Here is a 22447-nt window from a genome sequence, read left to right as displayed (position 1 = left end):
TTTTAACCCATATTGCCTCCTTGCAAGCCTGTGTAGCCGCCATGTATTCAGCTGCAGTCGTAGCTGTCGCGACGTCCCAGGAGCGCGTGTGCCCCGGGCGGCGAAATCAAAAATCAATTTAATATTTTCATGGAAAAACATGAATATCGGAGTCGCCACTAACCTTTAATGCGGTTAGAACACATAATTACTACCCCGTTAGGGGTAGAATCGGTCTACATTACCAGAGTTGGGGCCGGGAGTTCGTTACGCGAGGGGAAGGTACGAGCACTCCCTACGCGCCCGTTCTTACGAACGGTACCTAATTAATTTGAAATTATCTCTAAGTTAATCTAATAATTCTTTAAATTACTCCCTTTTATGAATTTATAAATACATGTAAAATAAATAAGTAAATAAATATATACATATATATATATATATATATATATATTCTCTCAGAGCTTAGGGTACGTGATGCCCGAAGGCTCATACCCCCGCAATAAAATCATAGGGATAAAGAAAATCAAAATTATTTAAAAATAATAACAATAATACTAAAATATAAAAATAAGTACCATAGTAAAAAATAATAAATATACAGTATAATAAGTAATACCATATATATTAAAATACTAAAAATATCCTAATAAGTAATACTAACCACAAACATAGTAATAATACCATAATATATACCATATATATAAAAATACTATAATAATGCTTCCTACCATAATAATAATAATAATAATGATGATGATGATACTAATAATAATAATGTTGGTATGCACATCGAATATTATATATAAATATGACAATACAAATGTAAAAATAATTAAATCCCATAAATAGTATACAATATATGAACATGCAAACAAAATTATGGAAATAATTCAAACTACAAATCTATTATGCAAATGTATACATATACAATATGGAAAAAAATGTGATAATTAGGAAACATAGCAAACATCTAAAATAGAAACACAATAAAATGCGCGGTCAATAATAATATAAATATGCAAATAACTATATGAGGCAATCACTATAATAAATATGCAAACTACCCATGCAATTAAATGATAATATAAATATGCCAATAAACAATTAAGGCAATGAAAATAATACATATGCAAATTAAATGTACAATAAAATACCAATAACATAAATATATCGCACATTAATAATAACACAAATATGTGAAAATATATACAAATATACCAATAGCATAAATACACCGTAGTTTCATAATAGCATAAATATACAAAATAGAATAACATAAATGTCGAACACCATAATAATCTGAACCTAGTGAATAAAATAAACATGCAATATAAATATAGAATACCATAATAAAAACATTCCGAATATACCATAACATAAACATACACTGCAATAACAATAACATACAAAATAATAATAATAATAATAATACAAAAATAACATGAATATACACCAGTGATTTAATACCTGCAAAAATTAATATACAATCCCGCATATATACAAAATATAACCTAATAAACAATTCTACGTATACAGATGTGTATGTGTGTGTTTGTGGTCTGCCTGCAGATATACAGACAGAGGGACTTACAGAGGGGGGTGCAACCGGGAGACGCCGACGGCGACGGGAGCGAGCGACGGCGACGGTGACGGGAGTGAGTGACGATGGTTGCTACACGTGGCCTCGGATTTGTGGACGGCTGGGTCGTTGCCGGGGAGGCTCGCTGCTGCTACTGGAATGGATGGCCACTGCGGTGGCTGCTGGTGTGCTCGAGTGGCTGTGGAGGAGTGGCTCGGGCTCGTGTGGCTGGAGGTCTGGAGTGGTGCAGCGGTGGGTGCAGAAGGCCGGAGAAGGTGTGCTCTACTCGGGAATTTCCGAGGGGGGCTGACTGGTGCGGTTGCAGCAGAGGTGAGGCAGAGGAACTGTGGTTGCTATATTGGGCTGCCGGAGATGATGGCTAAGAGCAGGGGAGTTCTGTTGCAGAGATTTACTCAGGCCTCAGTGGTATTGTTTGCAGCAGAGGTTGGTGAGGAGTAGTGGTCGTGAACTGCTGTGCAGCAGAGTAGAGATGCTCGGCTGGTGTCGGCGACGGTGATGAGGAACACTGGCCGATGGCCGGAGTGTTGTAGCTGCGGGTTCTGCTGCGGAGGACAGCTTCACACGCTGATCCGTCGGGTATGGAGGCTGGTGGCCAGCATGGGAGATAGATCAGAGAATGGATGGTTAGAGGAAGAAGATGAAGAGCAGCGGCTGGGTTTTTTTTTGTCTTTCTTTTGGCCTCTTGCTCGGCTGCGCCCCCCTCTTTTTATAAAAATCTCAACCCTAAAAAAAATCCTTCTTTTCTTTTCCTTTTTCATTTTTATTCTCTTCATACTTTTGTGGTAACAATATATACAATAATAATGATAATAATAATGAAAATAAAATAAATAATAATAATAATAGTAAATATGATAATAGTAAAATGGTAATAAAATAATAATAAATGAAATTTTAAAATAAAATAACAAAGATAATAAAATAATAAAAATAATAGTAATATAATAATAATAACAATAGCAAGATAATAAAGTGATAATAATAATATTTTAAAAATATTTAATTACAATAATAATAAAAATAATAATAGAATCAAAATAATAATAATAATAACATAATAAAATAAAGATAATAAAAATACTAATAATAATAGTAATAATAATAATAATAATAATAGCAAAATAATAATAATATTAAAAATAATGATAATAATATTGGGCCTGGGAAAAAATGGGGTGTCTACAGTAGACAATGCCACAACAGTTTGCAACTTTGATACTCAGCTTACTGCTCATTCTACAAGAGTAAACACATAACCTGTAGTGGATTTTCTTTTGTCAAGATCACCTGCAAAATCTGAATCAACATATCCCTTGACAATGAATTTTGATCCTCCGTAACATAATGTAGCATCTGAGGTCCCTTTGATGTATCATAGGACCCTTTTCATAGCATTCCAAAGCTTTCTACCAGGATTCGCCATAAATCGACTGATCGTACCAACTGCTTGAGCAATATCTGGTCTTGCACAAATCATAGCGTACATTAGGCTTCCCACTGCTGATGCATACGGCACTCGAGACAATTCCATCCTCTCTACTTCATTACTAGGACATATACTTGAGGATAATTTATAATTAACAGGAAGTGGCGTATAAATTGGCTTACAGTCTTGCATGTTGAAGCGTCATAAGACTTTCTTCAAATAATTCTTTTGAGAAAGCCAAATCTTCTTGTCTTTTCTATCTCGGTTAATTTGTATCCCTAAAATCTTGTTTGCTGGTCCCAAATTCTTCATATCAAACTCCCTAGACAATTGTGTCTTCAATTCTTGGACTCTTTCTTTATTGGGACCTTCTTTCTGAGCATACCCTTTCACTACCAGTGTTAGGATATTGAATAGGTAGGAATAGTATCACACAGCTAGAATAAGAAATGAAAAAATAGGAATTGACACCAAGATTTATGTGGAAAACCCCCAAACATATCGAGGGAAAAACCACAAGTAAGAGTAAAAGGAATCCACTATGAAAAATAATGATACAACTTCTCTCTAATTACAAGAGGAGAACAATGATACCTTTTTCTTGAATTAGGAGTATACAAATTTCTCTAAAATTAGGAGAAACTAGAAACACAGACTACAATAGGGACACTTTGTAGGAGAGTACTTGATTTCTCTTTCTAAAGGTGGAGTTGGAGATGTTTGGGATGATATTTTCCTTCACCACTACTTCCTTATTTATAGGGGTTTTGTAAGCCTCCTTTTCAAAGCCGTCAAATGAGTAGTACAACCACCATATGAATAGTGTAGCCACTTTTGTAGACTTGTGCAGCCACCATATAAATAGTACAACCACTATATGAACAGTACAACCCCTATGTTGGACTTTAAATGTTAGAAATGACTTTACAATTCAACATAGATTAGCCTTATGAATGCTAATGACCATTTCCTCTTTCTTTAATAATGGTTTCTTTCCCAAAAAAGTGAGTTACTCAACTTTTTGAGAAGATCAGCTTTAATCATGGGCATATGTAGGCCAAGTGGGGGGGAAATTTATGAAGTGACATATGTATAAGCATAAAATGTAAGAATTATGAATCGAAATTCGGTAATCCAAGTAGAGTTGTAATTTGTAATGATTTATGTCTAATAATACTTGATTTGAAATAATTAAAGAGTATTTAATTTGTTTCTATTTGTTCCTATTAGATTAGGTAGCTATATTAAAAAGATAGTAAAAAAGATTTTAGGTGAATCAAAAGGAAGATTCTCGAATAGCAAAGAGAATTGGTGGTAGGATAAAGATGTACAAAAAATCATAGACAAAAAGAATTTGGTATAAACGTGGCAAAAATGTAGAAATAGAGATGACTTTGAAAAATATAAGGAGGCAAGAAAGATGCAAAAAAGGTCGTTAGTGAAGTTAAATATAGATTATTTAATAATTTGTATGATAGAGAAATGAAGGGGAAAGAAATATATTTAAACTTACTAAAGGTAGAGAAATGAAGAGTAAGAACTTAGGAAATGTAAAATGTATAAAAAGTGAGGATGATATTGTCTTGGTTAAGGATAAAGATATTAAAGAAAGATAATGAAGTTACTTTAATAAGTTATTTAATGAAAACCAAATAGAAGGCTTAAACTTAAAATTGTTAAATAAGGAAAATACTAAAAATATGAGATTTATTTGCAAATTAGAGTTAACGAAGTTAAGTTTGCACTAAAAAAAAATGAAAAATAGGAAAGCTATGGAACTAGATAACATCCCAATTGAAGTTTGAAAATGCTTAGGTGATAACAAAATTATATGGTTAACTAATTTATTTAATACAATTTTAAAAACTAAGAAAATGTCAGATGAATGGAGGAAAAACACTGTAATACCTATATACAAAAATAAAGGAGATATTCATAATTGTAATAACTATCGTGGAATTAAACTTATAAGTGATACGATGAAACTATGGTAAAAGGTAGTTGAACAAAAATTAACGTTAAAAACGAATGTCTTAGAAAATCAATTTGATTTTATGCTTGGGAGATCTACCACAGAAGCTATTTATCTTTTAAGAAGATTAATGGAAAAGTTTAGGAAAAAGAAGAGGGACTTGCGTATGATATTTATTGACCTTGAGAAAGCATATGATAGGATACTTAGGGAAGTTTTATGGTGGGTTTTAGAAAGAAAAAAAAAAGTGTATGTAGTAGGTATATTGATGTTTTTAAGGATATATACGATGGAGTAATGACTAATGTAAAGATTATAGATGGAGAAAGTAGAGAACTTCCAATCACCATAGATGTACATCAAGGATCTGCTTTGAGTCTTTATCTTTTTGCTTTAGTGATGAACCAATTGACTAAGAGTATTCAAAATGAGGTTCCATGATGTATATTATTTGCAGATGATATTGTATTAATTGGCGAAACTAAGGACGGAATAGAAGCTGAGTTAGAATTATGGAGAGAAGTTTTGGAATCTAGAGGCTTTAGGATAAATAGAAATAAGACAGAATATATGAAATGTAATTTTAGTAATGATAGGAGGAAATCGTCTACCAAACTTATTCCAATTCCATTCAATGAGCATTCTCACTATTATCCCTTGAAGATGACTCGAACCCCCACGCTTTTTAGCATGAGATTTTGAGTCTCACGTGTCTACCATTTCACCACCAATGCATACATTTTTCTTGGGAGAAATTAGCTTATTTGTTGATTTGATCGATTTGTGGATGTTGATGCGTCCAACAAAATTAAGAGGAAAAGAAAAATGAAAATTTTGTGAGAGACTATTGTACAAAGAAATCCTTTTATATTATTTAGTAAACGCATCTGTACGTTCCATTTTCACATCTAATCCTTACAACACATGCTTTATTGCACTTGACAGATATTGAAACAACATTAAAAACTTTTCTGCAATTTTTTTAATATTTGAAATCGTCTTTAACCCTCCAACCTGTTTGTAGTTAATTATTGGATTAGATTATTGTTATTTTGATTTGAGTCTAAAATCAATAAAGAGTCTAAAATTAATTTCTTGATTTGAGAATTCTTTTAGGGTCCGTTTGGATATAAGGATTTTATGTGGGAAAAAAAAAAGGAAAAGAAAATAAGGACAAAACTCATTTTCCTTTATACACTAGGGCTCCAAAAATTTTGGGGCCCTCAACTTTTTTTAATATTAACATTATTTATGATGTCATTTCATCTTATATATTAATTTTTCCACTATCTCAAAAGTTGGGGCCCCTAATTTTTTTTTTTTAATGTTAACATTATTTATGATGTCATCTCAAAAGTAAATGAAATTGTATTTTAAAAAGTAAAGTAAATGTAATTTAATTCTTTCTTTTTCAAGTCTCAATGTAATCTTGAATATAAAACTTTAATTAGTAAATTTTGCATATCAAAAAGTTAGAAAAATTAATTTTAAATAAAAATAAAAATTAAACAAAATATTAAGGCTCCTAATTAAATCATTCGCCTAAAGCACCATATTATGAAAAGCCGACCCTGCCTTTATACTTTCTTTCTATATTAATATACTATAAAATCAAAGTTTGTTTTAATATGACTAAAGATTAAGAAAAACTAAATCTTAATGATATATAAAATTAAAATTTTGTTCACAGATTTCATATAATTTTTATTTTCTTTCTCACTTTCCATGATAATTAAACATGAAATTAAGAATTCCTTGATATTTTCCTTTTCTTTTCCTAATATTTTTTGAGTTCCGGTCTTAGTATTTTATGAATTTAATTTTACTGATAAGCCTTAGTTTTAATTCTTGTTACATTGATAACATTATTATTTCATATAATTTTAAAATTTTAAAATTATTGTATTACCCAAATTTATATGCCTTGTAATTTTAAAATTATATATTATTGCAATTTTTAGGTTTAATTGTTGATTGACATTATTTTATTGATGTGCCTAAATTTAGAAAATTATAAGAGAAGTATTTCCAAGAATTAGGTAATAAATTTTTTAAGGGGTATAAGTGTCCCAAAAATTAAATGTTTAGGGGGTGTGTTACTTTTAAAACCTCAGAGAGAGATTCATGAGATTTTTAAAACTTCAAGGGAGATATTTGTTTTTTGTCAAATCTGATGGGAAATTAGTGTCTTTTGCTTATTTAAAATTAATGATTATGGGCCTAAAAGTCTCAATTTTAAAAATTTTATTTAACTGAAAAGCAATAAAAAGCTGAAATAAGAACTCAATTACAGAAAAATGATTATAGTATTTCATTATCTAGAAGTAACAATTGAAGAGTCTTCCATCTAGCAACAAATGTTCATGTAAAGTGTTCGGCCTTATTTTCGTAATGAGTATAATCCAACAAAGCAATACAATTACATAATCAATCAAAGTGAACAAACATTATATCCAAACTAAATACAAATGAAAGAAGATAGTGAAATTTCTATGCCAAGACTCCTTATGCGTAAAAATCCTTATGGTTTATTTAAGAAGCATATCCGCATGAACCCTTCTCGCATTTAACTCCCGTAGCACAGGCTTTATTGCACTTGCCACAATGAGAAGCATTAAGAGTAACATCGGTGCAGACCCCCGCGCAGCAGAGTTGCCCAAATTTGCACTTGTGCCCACATATCCCACAATTGTTTTTATCGCGAAAGACGTTTCGACAATGTTTTTTGCAGCAAAAAAGACGGCCCGCGCCCTTATTTGCCGAAATCCCATTGCAAATGTTGGTATTAACATCACAATGTGTACCTTTCTTTATGATATTTGCCAAAAATCGACCCCTTAAAGATTCAGTATTGACGAATGGAGTGTCGATTACATACTCTTCGTAGGCTTCGGTATCGTCAGTGAAAGAGGCCATTGGGGATGGGGAGGCTGGTAGTGTTAGAGGAAGGGCAAGGGTGAGAAGGATGGTTGTGAGCCCGATGAGAGTGGCAGCCATAGTCGCTATTGGAAGTAGTTGTTGTGAGGTAGAGGAGATAAGAGGAGAATGGCTGAGTTTTGTTGGTGAAGGGTATTGAATTGGCGAGGGTATTTAAAGCCTGAGATTTGGTGATATAGTATTCCCTCCTGGGAGAGAATGGGAAGCTCAAGTTCCACAAAGCTCCAATCCTGGGGGCGAGTGTTGGTTGGATTAGTCCAAACATATTCAAGTTGGAGTTTGGCAGAGGTCTAGGAGTCTTCGCCAACTTGTAAATGAAAAACTGGGCCAACAAGTGTAAGCTTGTACAGTGTATATACTCATTGATGAATATATTTACCCAATTTGATCAAAACAAGTGTAAGCAATGTACAGTCTCTCTTGTGTTGCTTGTCTAAAATGCTAAGTGGGGTTTGGCAGAGAGATTTAATAATATATTTACTAGTTGCTGTCATTCAAAATTTAGATTTTACATCCCCTGTTTCTTCTTCTTTTTCGTTAACCTTCTAGGAAAATAAAGTATTATATTTTCTTGCCAATGGACTAGCCTTTTGTTAGTGTTTATTTTGCTAATGGATTAGCTTTATTAGTGGATTTTAACTAGCCTATTAATGCCAATGGAATAGCGTTATTAGGCTCTTCAATCTATGTAAATGGGCAAGACTCCATTTAATTTAAAACAAAACTTAGACTTGGCTAGCGTCATTTAGGTTTGATCAAATTAAACCTTCTAGCTCTATTTTTTTTTTTTTCTTGGATTGTCCAATTAGTGGATCAAGATGCTTGCGATTAATTGGTGGTGCCTAGTGTAGACTCAATTATCCTTTAGCTCTATCGTCGAAAATAAGCTAATAAACTACTTTTAATATACTTGAAGCATTGTTTTTGGGAGGAATTTACTTTTTGTTGATTCAGTTGTGTTAAAAAAATATTTATTTATTTATTTATTGTGGCTTTTATCACAACCGTTGGATCGTCTTTAAATCTAACGGTTATATGGTTTCATATATATGTTTGTAAGCCATGGGAAAAAAGAAAGTATTGCTTGTCATTTTGTGCAAGGAAAGCTAGAGGGGGCTTTCTCTCTAGGAAGATTTTTTCTTCACTGGGGTGAAGGGGTGTACAAGGGATATGGGATTTGGGAGAGTCTGATCAGATCTTGAACTGCCATCGTTTCATAGTAAATTTTTTTCCAGATGCATGCTCCGTGGACGTAGGCAATCTCGTCGAGCCACGTAAAATCTCTCATCTACATTCTTTATGTGAACGTTCTTTGTGCTATTTATTTTGTTGATTGGAAGATTAAAATCGCTACGTGTCAACAAGTGGTAAAAGAAATTTTTTTGGATAGTTTTTCCACGGGAGTGCTCAAGATCAAAGTTGTTCGTTCAGATTGGATTGAGGTACGTGGATTTAGATCAGGTGTTGGAAAATTATTCCGAAATTTTTCAATTGAAAATTCGAATTGAGGTACGCGGATTTAGATTAGGTACTGGAAAATTATTCTGGAATTTTTTCTATTGAAGGACGATCATTTTTCAATTGAAGGTGTGAAAAAAAAAAATTTGGAAGGAAAAAAAAAATTTCACGGATTTAGATCAGGTGCCGGCGAAGCGCGTGTTGGCGCATGTGCTTCCGTCTGAACTCCTTTCGAGCTTTGGTTTGCACTGTTGGCTTCTTCTCGGTGAGATGAATGTAATGGTGGCCTCAAAATTCAATTTTGAGCCACTGGACATAGCTCTGATTTCGGTGAAAAATTGGAAATCTGACATTTCTGCTCCAAACTAGGTTTTGATACCACTTGTTAGGACCATGTGAGCAACTAGAAAAATTGAGACACCAGAAATTTACAATTCTCTTAGGCCTCTCTTCTCTCTTCCTCACACTCTTCTCCCTCTCTATTCTTCTCTGTACATTCCATCTTTCCATAGCTCATCTATTTATAGGTAGTTGGTAATCAATCACAATAAATTACAATAAATCAAATTTGAGGAATTACATTCATCTAAATTAAATGACCTCGGATAACAGCTTGCAAACGCGTCTCCAGCTTGCAGCTCACGCATCTCTAGCTCAGCTCACGTCTCCTAGCTCCAGCACAACATTTTCTGTAAATGTTCTTTGTGTTATTTATTTTGTTGATCGGAAGTTTAAAATTGTTGCGCGTTAACAAGTTGATTTGTATTTCCAAGATTCCCGTTTTAAATCATAAAGCAATTTTTACAGCTTGCCAAAAAAGAAAAAAAGAAGAAAGAGTATTGGCATAAACAAAAGAATTAGCTGCCATTACTTGCTTATAGAATTGATATAGGAATATAGTGAAATAAAAGTCATAAGAAAGAATATGCAAAAATCATGTAACACTTTGGATTTTTCATTATATTTATTCCATTTGATTCCTCCATTTCAAACATGACTGAGAACCTACAAATATCCATGTCTTATCAAACCCAAGTTAATTACTATTACTTCATGCAATTTAATTATACTTCAAACACTTTAGAAGCCTTTTAATTTGTTCATAAATTATAAATATTATTGCAATTTTTGCACCTTGCGAAAAAAATGATTGGTATAAATTGTAAGAAGTAGCTAGCATCACTTGCTTATAGAATTGATAGGAATATAATAAAATAAAAGTCACAAGAAGAATAATCAACCAAGGTGGGTTTAATGGAAAAGGTAGATAAAGGCTTAAAGAGGTCTTGAGTTTGATTCCTCTCTAACTTTTGTACATAGGTGTGACCAGTTTCCATTTAAGTTTCGATAAGGAGGTAAGGACCCGAAGGATTTCGACCATTCAAAATTCCTCAGGATGTTAAAAAAAAAGCTTGTAAGAAGAATACATAAAAATTAGGTGACAAATTTGATTCCATTATATTTTATTTCATTTGATTCTTACATTTCAAATATGCATAGAGGACCTATAAATTCATGTTTTATCAAACCCAAGTTGATTAGTTGAATGATGATCCTTCATGGCTTTTTTTTTTTTTTTATCTGTAAAGGTAAATATATTCCTCAAAATTGTATGTACAAATACACTGGACATAGCCAAGCTTCACATCTGACAAAATCATACATGAAAGGCAAAGTCCTAGATACAGTCTAACCTGAGCATACCCAAGGCCAAACCAGCCATTCAGACAATCATATTACATTCAAGGATAATAAATCTATAACAAAAGGGTAGACAATCCTTCATGGTTGTGCCAATGCTCCATGGTTTGGTATGATACCTAGTGTGTAGTTTATTTTATTTGTATTGAATTTGAATAAAATGTAATATGAAATTGTACTGAAATTTCTTCAAATCCATTTAAATCCAAATTCAAAATTTGAAATCTGTACTCCCTAACGCAACATTAATTAGTTCAAAATTAATGTTGTAAAATAATCGAAAACACGTAAAATTATTTGGAGGCAAATAGGGCTGCATTTTCGATCAAACTCACACCTGACCCTAGTTTAGCCTCACTTACATAAAAAATTAGCTAATATAAATTCATTAGTAACTTGAAAATATGTTCTGGTGAGAAATTTGCTTATGTTGATTTGATTAAATTTTAATATCTATAATTAAAAGTTAGATCTGGTGTATACGCCAGATAGGTATCTAATCTCCTATTTGAAGATCACAGCAACAGCAACATATCTTTAAGTTTGTGTGGATTAGCGTATATACTAGATTATCTTTGATAGTTATTTGAAATGCTTGTGGGTATTGATGCTATTTGCCAAAAAAAAAAAATCATTAATTTTTTTATGTAGGTTGAAACTCTTTAAAAATTCATGCCACAAAAAGGTTACCACCAATTTCGATTGCAGAAATTCTATTGAGTTAAGAAGAATTTAAAAAAAAAAAGAACACAATTTATTGTTTATGGTTATTTCATTATTCAAAATTAATAATTAATGAAAGTGTCTTCTATTTAAAAAATTAATGTTCATAAAATTCTATCGAGTTAAAAAGAATTTTTTAAAAAAAATCAAAGAAGAACTCAATTTATAAATGTTTATGATTATTTCATTATTTAGAATTAATAATAACTAATGAAAGTGTCTTCTATTTTAAAAAATAATGTTCATGTTTTTTTTGTTACAAGTCAAATGATCATGTGAATATTTTACAAGTGAAACAAATGTTGTATTTGAAAGACAAATTACAAAATAAAAAACATGATGAAATTTTTGTGTATGGTCTCTTCGTACATAGAAATACTTTTGATTTATTCACAAATTAAGCATATCCACGTGAACCATTTTCCCATTTAATGAAAGAAGGGTATATTTTGTTGCACTTGTCACAATAAAAGAGATTGAAACCATTTTGTGCACGTACCCCTATAGCGAAATTGTCTAAACTATATTTGTGCATGCAACTTCTCTAGTTCTTCTTGAAGGACAATTCGACAATGCTTCTTGTAACAAAAAGACACGTGTCGTTGTTTGCCAAAATTCCTTTGTGTATGTTGTTACAAACAATTGTTCACTATGTCATGGTAGTGTTGTGCAAGCATGTTTTGTATTGTAATTTCGAATTTGGATGCAATTTGCCAATGTTCATTATTTAACACCTTTTAAGGGATGATGCGGGTTTAGATGGGTAGATGGTGGATTGATTGTCAATAGACTCGTTGTAACGACCTGATTTTTGATGTCATTTTATTTTATATATATATTGTAAAGTTTCACTGCTCTGATACCCTGTAATATAATTCATAACATCAGCACGGTCCAAGTGGGGACCGTGGAACCTGTATATCCATATTCTACCTATGCAGTGGAATACAAAAATGCATATAACGACATTATATACAATACTAGATGTTAGTATTTCCCCAAAATATACATACAAAATCTTACCCAAAATGCCTCACCCGATCACCTAGGGACCACTCAAAAATGTCTCTCCCAAAATACTCGCCCTACAAATTGGGCGGCACAAGATCCCCTCTATCTCTATGTCTGATCTGCTCACCTACCTAAATCACCTGAAAAGTGATAAATTACTAGGATGAGATAACTCTCAATAAGAAAAAATATGTTATTACCAATATGTGGCAGATGAATTTGCATAACTGTAATATCTAATTTAAAAATAATGTATGTTGTAAACAACTGAGTCTGAGAAAACACATATAAATAAAACACAGTATAACTCACACCAATGTTGCTTAACATAAACTGTTTTCCTGAATATTCTATTCAAAATACTTTTAATATCTATAGGTATGACTGCGGTTTCCGCAAATCTAGATATATAATAATATCTGAGAAAACTTCCCTGGATGGATAACTGAAAGTTATGAATTAACACCTCATGACAGGGTTGTGCGGCCCGTAGGCCGGACTTAGCACTGGTTGGCCAACTAGGATAAGTCAACTGAACTCTGATAGTCAAATCGGCCACCTCAACCCTAACTGACGAGGAGCCTGTCCACAACAAAGGCACGACCAACTACTAAAAATCCACATACTATTTGAGATATGTGGTTGCACTCTGAACTGAAATAGCAACGGTACCGTGCTTTGAAAACTGATTTGGTCCATCAAGGTCTGATACAATATATATATATATATATATATATATATATATATATATATATATATAACTGATATTTCTATATTACTATTTAACCATGATTCTGTTTAATTGAAATAATCATAACGCTATAATTAACTGATATGTGTTTGTAGATATGTTTTTGACTATTTGGGATGTAAATAATCAGGATTTTGGAGGTATATGTATAATTATGGTGTTGGTATTATAACTTTGGTAGTTATTGTGGTATTTATGTTTTCAGCTACATGTTTTATAAGGGTTATGGACTGAAATACCCGGTACCCCACTTCAGGTTTGGGTCGTTATAATTTAGGTATCAAAGATTGTATTTATTATTATTAGAATTTTCGAGTCACCACAAATGTGGTATCAGAGTCTAGGTTGTTAGGTTCTATAGACTTTAACAGATAACAATACTAGAGTATAGGAATGAATCTTGATGAGGGTAGGAAATGGGTAGATCGGGATTTTAGTGAGTCATTGGAGGTTAAGATTTGAATTTGGGGTTTTTTTCTTGCAGCCTAGAGGCTGGAAATCCATGACGGCTTCTGTGATTTTCCTGAAATGACGATTTCAGGAAAGTCATGGTAAACTATCGTCGGTTTTGTTTCTGAGCGATAAGACTGAACCTTAAATTGGGAACATGGATGTTAAATTTATTTGTTTATGTGAGGGAAGTTCTTAAGGTAGCCCGAGTATTTTAATACGAGGATAGAGTATATTTTATACTTTCTTAGTTAAATGATAATACCGATCGTATTATGATATAGGATTCTAAGATTGTTTTCTGTCATATTTTCAGGATGGACCCTGGGGGTAACGACGCAAATACTGGAGGTAGTAGCAATGTGGGGGCTTCCAGCATTGGTGGCAGTTAATCTAATCAAGTACTGCGTAGTGTAACTCAATAAGTCATGGTGGAGATTGCACGAAACTCTAGGGAACAGGTTTGTCCACTAGCTGATCAGGGCTGCACGATAGAGCAGTTTACCCGAATGAATCCCCTAGTTTTTTCAGGAGGAGCCGACCCAACTATTGCAGAGAATTGGGTGTAGGAGATTGAGAAGATACCGACAGTGTTGCACTGCACTGATGAGCAGAAAGTAGTTTATGCCATATTTAAGATGACGGGAGAGGTCGAGCGGTGGTGGTTAGCTATGAAACTACTTGAGAAGCCGAGGTGTAACGACCTACTTATCTAACTATAAAATGAAATGTACTAAATAGAATAGTCAACCTGAACCCGTGGGTAAAGGGGACACCTGCCATTTATAGTAGAAACCTACGCAGCAGTAAAAATAAAATTACATCCATCAAACCATTAATTACATAATATCAGAGTTTACTACATCACCAAAATACAGTATTTATATACAACCTTCAAAACATCAAAATAATTCCTAGGATCATGCAACAAAAAGCCCCTGATCCTAGATCAATGTTTACCCTTCTAGTAAGGAAGCTCAACTCACTCAACGACGGCCTTGACCCGCCGATCTTTCTGGGTTTCCTAAAAATCATTTAATGTTCGGGGGTGAGACACTTCTCAGTAAGGGAAAATAAACTAAATACAGTTGTGTGGCAACATGAACATTTAAGGCAATTATACATATATAGTACATTTCATATTTTCTGTAAACGTTCATCATATCGTACTGAATAATCACATACTTTCATATTTGCTAATAAATCATATCATACATTAAACATTTGTTATAATTGATAATACTGAAAACATACCCAAGATGAATAACTAGCTGACGACATGTATTACCCCCTATGACGAGTTGTGCAGCCCGAAGGTGGGACCCAACAATGGTTGGCCGACCACTACCGAGTCAAAAATGTCTGTAAGTATGATGGGCCCACCACACCCTAGTCCAAACTGCCAGGTGGACACCACACTCTACTGAAAGTCACATCGACTATCCATCTCCCACCCCCTCGTGGGGTGGTTAGCACCAATTTGATCATAAACATCTTATCTATAAGCTACGGTACCGTGCTCCTAAGCTAAACTAAACTAACATCCGAGTTCTGATAACATATAATACATGATAATATAGCATCTTTTATAATTTCATAAATACGTCCTCGTACCGAACATTTCACAAATACGACCTTGTGTCGATCGTCTCATAAATACGGCCTCGCACCGAAATCATTTCATATATATACGGCCTTGGGCCGGAATCATTCATAAATGTACATTTTGAAAATAAATCAATTATCATGTATTTGTCAACATCATAATGTACTATATTCTTTCATAATTTCTCAAAACATATTTCATTCATACCATTATCATATCATGATATTTCTCCACGTAAAATAATATTCATGCCACACATTTGCTGTATAAAACCATACATTGTATTCTAAAAATCATGATTTCTGGCATCTCATATATATATATATATTTCAGCATAATAGCAGTATTTTTCCCAAACATACATTTCCTTTGTAATATACTGATATAATACATGCTTTCCTGAAAATAAGTTTATTCATACATAATAATAATTTGCATGGAAAATGATTGTTCCCTTACCTAACTACTGAGAAAGCTCCTAAAATATCCTGGTCTAAAACCTGTAGGGTTTCCTACTCAATACCCTGAAAATGAAAACTTTTAGTACTAAACTTCAATATTTTCATGTGTATATCATTTCCTATAACTACCATAAAACCAAATTTGGCTTAAAAAGTCTTACCTTAACTCAGGGATAATTTCCAACTTGTTTTAACAGCGATCCGCTCCGGAAGATTTGGAGAGAACTTCCCCGGGGGCATCGTGGTGGATTTAGATCGTCGAACCAACAGAAATCCGGCTCGAAATCGAAAAGAGGAGAGAGAGAAACCATAGGGAGAGAGAGAGAGAGAGAGTGAGTGAAATTTTGTAAATTTTTGATGTTTAAATCTGGGTTTTTCATATTTATAGGATTGGATTCATCGACAAGCCACGTCATCTCATCGACAAGTCCTTTAATAATTTCGTTAACGAAACCCACTCCTCGTCAACGAAATTTAGATTGCTCAAAACCTCTCTCGGTATTTTCTCATCGATGAATCTTGCCTTCGTCGACGAGGGTCAACGAGGTCCTCTTATACCCTCGTCGACGAATCCCCTATGTTCGTCGACGAGGCCTTGATAATTTCCCCTTCCTATTTATTTAAATTACATTATTATTATTTGGGTCATCACATTCTCTCCTCCTTATAAAATTACGTCCTTGAAATTTACTATTCATATAATTCTTCATCCCTTATTAGGTAAAATGGTCTACTTATTTTATTACTTACCCTCACTTATGGCGGAGGAATACCATGGTTACATTTCAAGTCTTGGGGGATTACATATACCAAAAGAAAATTTCCCCCAAAACTAAAATACCTTTTATTACTAGAATATTACATATACCTGCAAAAGAAATATTACATATTTACTCACATTTCTTAATCACATATGGACTTCTCGGAATAATTGCGGATATTTCTGTCTGATCTGTTCCTCGAGTTCCCAAGAAGCCTCTTCTATTGCATGATTCCTCCATAAAACCTTTACCAGCAGAATCTTCCTATTACGTAGTTCCTGTTTCTTTTTGTCAAGAATCTGCACCAGTATCTCCTCACAGACTAGCGAATCACTGAGCTCTAACTCACCATAACTGATAATATGAGAAGGATCTGAGACGTATTTCCTTAACATAGATACATGGAATACGTCGTGTATCCTGGATAGTGTAAGTGGTAAAGTTAGCCTGTAGGCCACCGGCCCCACTTTCTCTAAAATCTCAAACGGACCGATAAACCCAAGGCTAAGTTTACCCTTCCTACCAAATCTCATAACCCCTTTTAACGGAGCTATTTTCAAAAATACGTAATCACCCACATCGAACTTCAAATTCCTACAGCGATTGTCAGCATAACTCTTCTATCAGCTCTGAGCTGCATTGATTCTCTCTCTGATAAGTTGAACTTTATCGTACGCCTGTTGTATCAGCTCTGGCCCCACAACTCGCCGCTCTCATCCCAATACAAAGGAGATCGGCATTTCCTACCATACAAAGCCTCAAACGGTGTCATGCTAATACTGGATTGGTAACTGTTATTATACGCGAACTTTACCAATGGCATGAACTAAGTCCAACTACCCCCAGAATCTAATACACATGTTCGGAGCATATCTTCTAGTATCTGTATCGTCCTCTAAGTCTGCCCGTCTAACTAAGGATGGAATGCTGTGCTAAATGATAATTGAGACCCTAGAGCCTCTTACAAGCTCCTTCAAAATCGTGACGTGAATCGCGGGTCTCGATCTGACACAATAGATACAGGCACCCCACGAGAACGAACTATCTCCTGAATGTAAATTTTCGCTGAATGACTGAGGGAATATCTGATCTTGATAAGGAGAAAATGGGTAGACTTAGTCAACCGGTCTACTATTACCCAAATAGCATTCTGGCCATGGGATGTCGACGGCATCCCTGAAACGAAGTCCATGGATATATGATCCCACTTCCACTATGGGATAAATAGCGGCTGCAACTGACCTGATGGCTTCTGGTGCTCAGCTTTACCTGCTGGCATGTCAAACACTGGGTTATATACTCAGCAATTTCCTTCTTTATGCCACTCCACCAGTAGAATTCTCACAGATCTCTGTACATTTTCGTACTACTAGGATGAACCAAATACAAGGATTTGTGAGCCTCCTCTAAAGTGGTCTCCTAATGTCAGCATCAGTAGGAACACATAATCTAGAACGGAACCGCAAAGCTCCGTCATCTGAAATGCAAAATTCCTCTCCCTAACCACTCTGCACTCTGTCCATAACCTCTACCAATTCTGGATTTTCTTTCTGGGCGGCTTTAATTCTTTCTTGCAGAGTAGGCTATACCACTAGGCTGGTGGTACATACTGGAGTATTACTCTCTAACAATTCAATGTCGAGTCTCTCTAGATCCATCCTGATCAGACGTTGGATCTCCATAGCTGCCAGCGCTGATTCCCAAGATTTCCTGCTCAGTACATCAGCTACCACGTTTGTTTTCCCTGGGTGGTAACTGATAGTACAATCAAAATCTTCAATTAACACTAACCACCTTCTCTATCTTATATTAAATTCCTTCTGGGTGAAGAAATACTTTAAGCTCTTGTGGTTAGAGAAAATCTCGCAATGCTCATCGTACAGTAATGCCTCCAAATTTTCAATGCGTGTACCACTGCAGCCAATTCAAGATCGTGGGTAGGGTAGTTCTTTTCGTATTCTTTCAACTATCTGGACGCATATGCCACCACCCTACCATGCTGCATCAATACACAGTCAAGTCCTTTTAAGGACGCATCACTGTAGATAGTATAGCCCTCACCCTCCGACGGGATGACTAATACTAGCGCTGTGACTAGCCTCTACTTCAATTTCTAAAAACTTTGCTCACAGCTGTCGTCCCATTCTAATCTAGCATTCTTTCTAGTCAGTCGTGTCAAAGGCCCTCATAAAGCTGAGAACCCTTCAACGAAACGACGGTAATAACTAGCTAACCCCAAGAAACTCCTGATCTCCTGGACGTTCCTCGGTCTAGCCCAATTCACTACTACCTCAATCTTACTGGGATCTACAGAAATTCCGTCTCCTGAGATAACATGCCCCAAAAACACAACTTTCTTGAGTCAGAATTCACATTTACTGAATTTTGCATACAGCTTCTTCTCCCTGAGCATCTGCAAAACCTGCCTTAAATGTATCTTGTGCTCCTCATAGCTCCTCGAATAGACCAGTACATCATCAATAAAAAAAACAACAAACTGGTCTAAAAATAGGTGGAAGATCTGATTCATCAAGTCCATAAACATCGCAGGAGCATTGGCTCGTCGACGAGGGTATGCTTCGTCGACGAGAAAATACCAAGTGGATATTTAGGCGACTCTAAATTTCATCGACGAGGGGGGGGGGACTTCGTCAACGAGTAACCTTTTTGACCTCGTCGACAAGGTGACGTGGCTCATCGAGGAGGGTCATAGTATAAATAGTGCAAAAACTCAGTTTTACGTAGAAAAAATCAAAAATTCTCTCTCTCTCTCTCTCTCTCTTCCTACGATTTCTCTCTACTTTCTCTTCGATTTCGGCTCCATCGTTTGCCAAATTGACGATTTGAGGCCACCATAACCCTCTTGGGGAAGTTCTCTCCAAATCTGTTGAAGCGGATTGTTGGTGGAAGCGAGTTGAAATTCGTCCCTAGTTTCAGGTAAGGCTTTTTAAGCGAAATTTGGTCTTACCATAGTTATAAGAAATGATATTCACAAAGAAATACTGAAGTTTAGTTCCGTGAGTTATTGTTTTTAGGGAGTTGAACGAGGAACCCTGCGAGTGCAGGACCGGTATTTTAGAGGTTTTTTTTCAGTGTTAGGTAAGGGAATAAATTAAAGCCGTTATTTTCTACGCAAATTACTATTATTTATTAGCAAATTAATTTTCACAAAAACATGTATTATATCTGAATATTATTTCAATATAATGCATATTTGGGAAAATACTGCTATTATATAGGAATTACGCTTTTAGAAGGAAATGTATGATTTTATTCAGCATTGTGTGGCATGAATATTATTTTTACATGATATGTATTATATTATGGCAATTTTACGAATAAGCATGTTTTTAGGAATTATGAAATAATGCAATATGTGATGATTTTGAATTACATGATAAATGACTTATTTACCTAGAATGATACGTATGAGATTTTCGGTGCAAGGCCGTGTATGTTATATGTTCGGCACAAGGCCGTATTTACGAAATGTTCAGCGCAAGGCCGTATATATGAAAGTATAGAAATGATATCAATCCATTTATGTTAAATGCTATATTGTCATGTACTATATGTTATCAAAACCCGGATGTTGTTAATCCACATTCTAATATCATTTATGCAGCGGAAAACATAAATATAATCTTTACAAATATAATACCAAAATTTACTATCTCTATCTATAATCCGAAATAACTATTCATCACCTACATTCTCATATATGCACATATCTCCAAAAACATTCAGTATTTGTGACCCTTCATTTATCAGAAGATTTAAAACATAAAACATAATGCATAACTTAATATATATCCCAAAAATATCATCAAAATTTTACCATTTCCCCCTTCTATAACCCAAAAAAAAATGTTGTAATAACCTCAAGCTCTCTAAGCAAAATCTCATGGAGGTTCTGAAAAAAATAAATTCATATTCAGGTGAGACACATTTCAGTAAGGGAAGAAACAATATATTAAAATAGTGTGTGGCCAACATGAGGTTTCTAAATAACATATTATTCATTATTTGCAAATCATTAACATAATTTTTGAAATCATTTTTTGATCCTAATCAAACACATGTAAGACATTTTACCCATGAGATTACCTAAGGATAAGGGTGATTACCCGCTCATACAAGTAGCACCCCTCTGCTCTGATACATTAGGCAATCCAAGGGTCACGACTGAAACATACTAGGGCACTCACCTTACTCAGTAAGCCCCCAAGTGATAGATTAATCTCTTACCCACATAGTTCATACAAAAGTTTACCGGTGAAGGCTCCCAAGAATAAGAAAATCTACCCGCCCATACAAGTAGTTTCCCTCTACCCTAGCACGTTATGTAGCCTACTGCTAGATCTGATACAACCAGGGCACTCGCCTTTCTCAGAGAGACCTCGAGCGAAGAGTTTGCCTCGCCCAAACGTAACATATTCTATAAGCATAAATACTGATAATACCATAATATATTATTTTGTTTGCCATTATTCTACATTTCTCAACTTTTCACGTTTTCATCTTTTACTTTTCATTTCATTTCACTTTACGTGGCTCTTTCCCATTTTACATTATTCACATTTCACATTTCACATTTCACATTTCATTTCCATTTCATTTATTTCCATTTTCATTTCATACACAGCATCTTTTAGTTATTTTACCCAATATTTTTCAGCTGTTTTACCCAACATCTTTCAGTTGTCTTAACCAGCAACTTTCAGTTGTTTTATCCAATATCTTTCAGCTATTTTACCCAGCATCTTTCAGCTATTTTACCTAACATCTTTCAACTATTTTACTCAGCATCTTTTAGCTGTTTTACCCAACATCTTTCAGCTTTCTTACCCAACATCTTTCAGTTGTTTTACCCAACATCTTTCATCTATTTTACCCAGTATCTTTCAGCTGTTTTATCCAACATTTTTCAACTGTTTTTCCCAACATCTTTCAACTATTTTACCCAACATCTTTGAGTTATTTTACCCAACATCTTTCAGTTGTTTTACATGATTGCATTAACACTCACATGTACATATTTCATATAACATTTTCATACTCAATTCATTTCCTGTATATCCTGCATCTCATACATATAACATATTTCCACACAAAATTCCTATTTACTCATGCCATACTATTTAGCAGTAAAATTCATATATATTTCCTATAAAATAGGTCAACCCACATTTAACATTCACATACTGGAAAAATACCTTTAATTTCTTACATAATTATTCTAAATATTTTACTTTCATCAGTTCAATTTCACATATACGTATCTAATAAAACAGCCCTAGGCTCAGAAAGTATAATTTAAAGGGTTGACATTTTAGCCCATACCAAAACATATACACGTATATATAACACAATTGATTTTCCATTAAATTCATAAAAATTTGGTTTAATATATATTTTTTCCCTTACCTGATTTCTTGAACTACGCCAATAGGGAACCCGAAAAGATGTCTGCAGCGCTCACCCGAATCCTGAATTAAAAATCCTAATTCCATTTAATCAACCTTAAATAAAATACTATTTTAATATTTTCTAGGCCAAATTCAAAATAAATAATTATACACTCAAATATAACTAATTTACCTAATTA

Source organism: Malania oleifera, chromosome 1 (assembly GCF_029873635.1).
Source record: "Malania oleifera isolate guangnan ecotype guangnan chromosome 1, ASM2987363v1, whole genome shotgun sequence".
In the NCBI taxonomy this organism is placed as follows: domain Eukaryota; kingdom Viridiplantae; phylum Streptophyta; class Magnoliopsida; order Santalales; family Ximeniaceae; genus Malania; species Malania oleifera.
The sequence above is the reverse complement of the archived record's forward strand: the minus strand, read 5'-3'. Positions refer to the sequence as shown.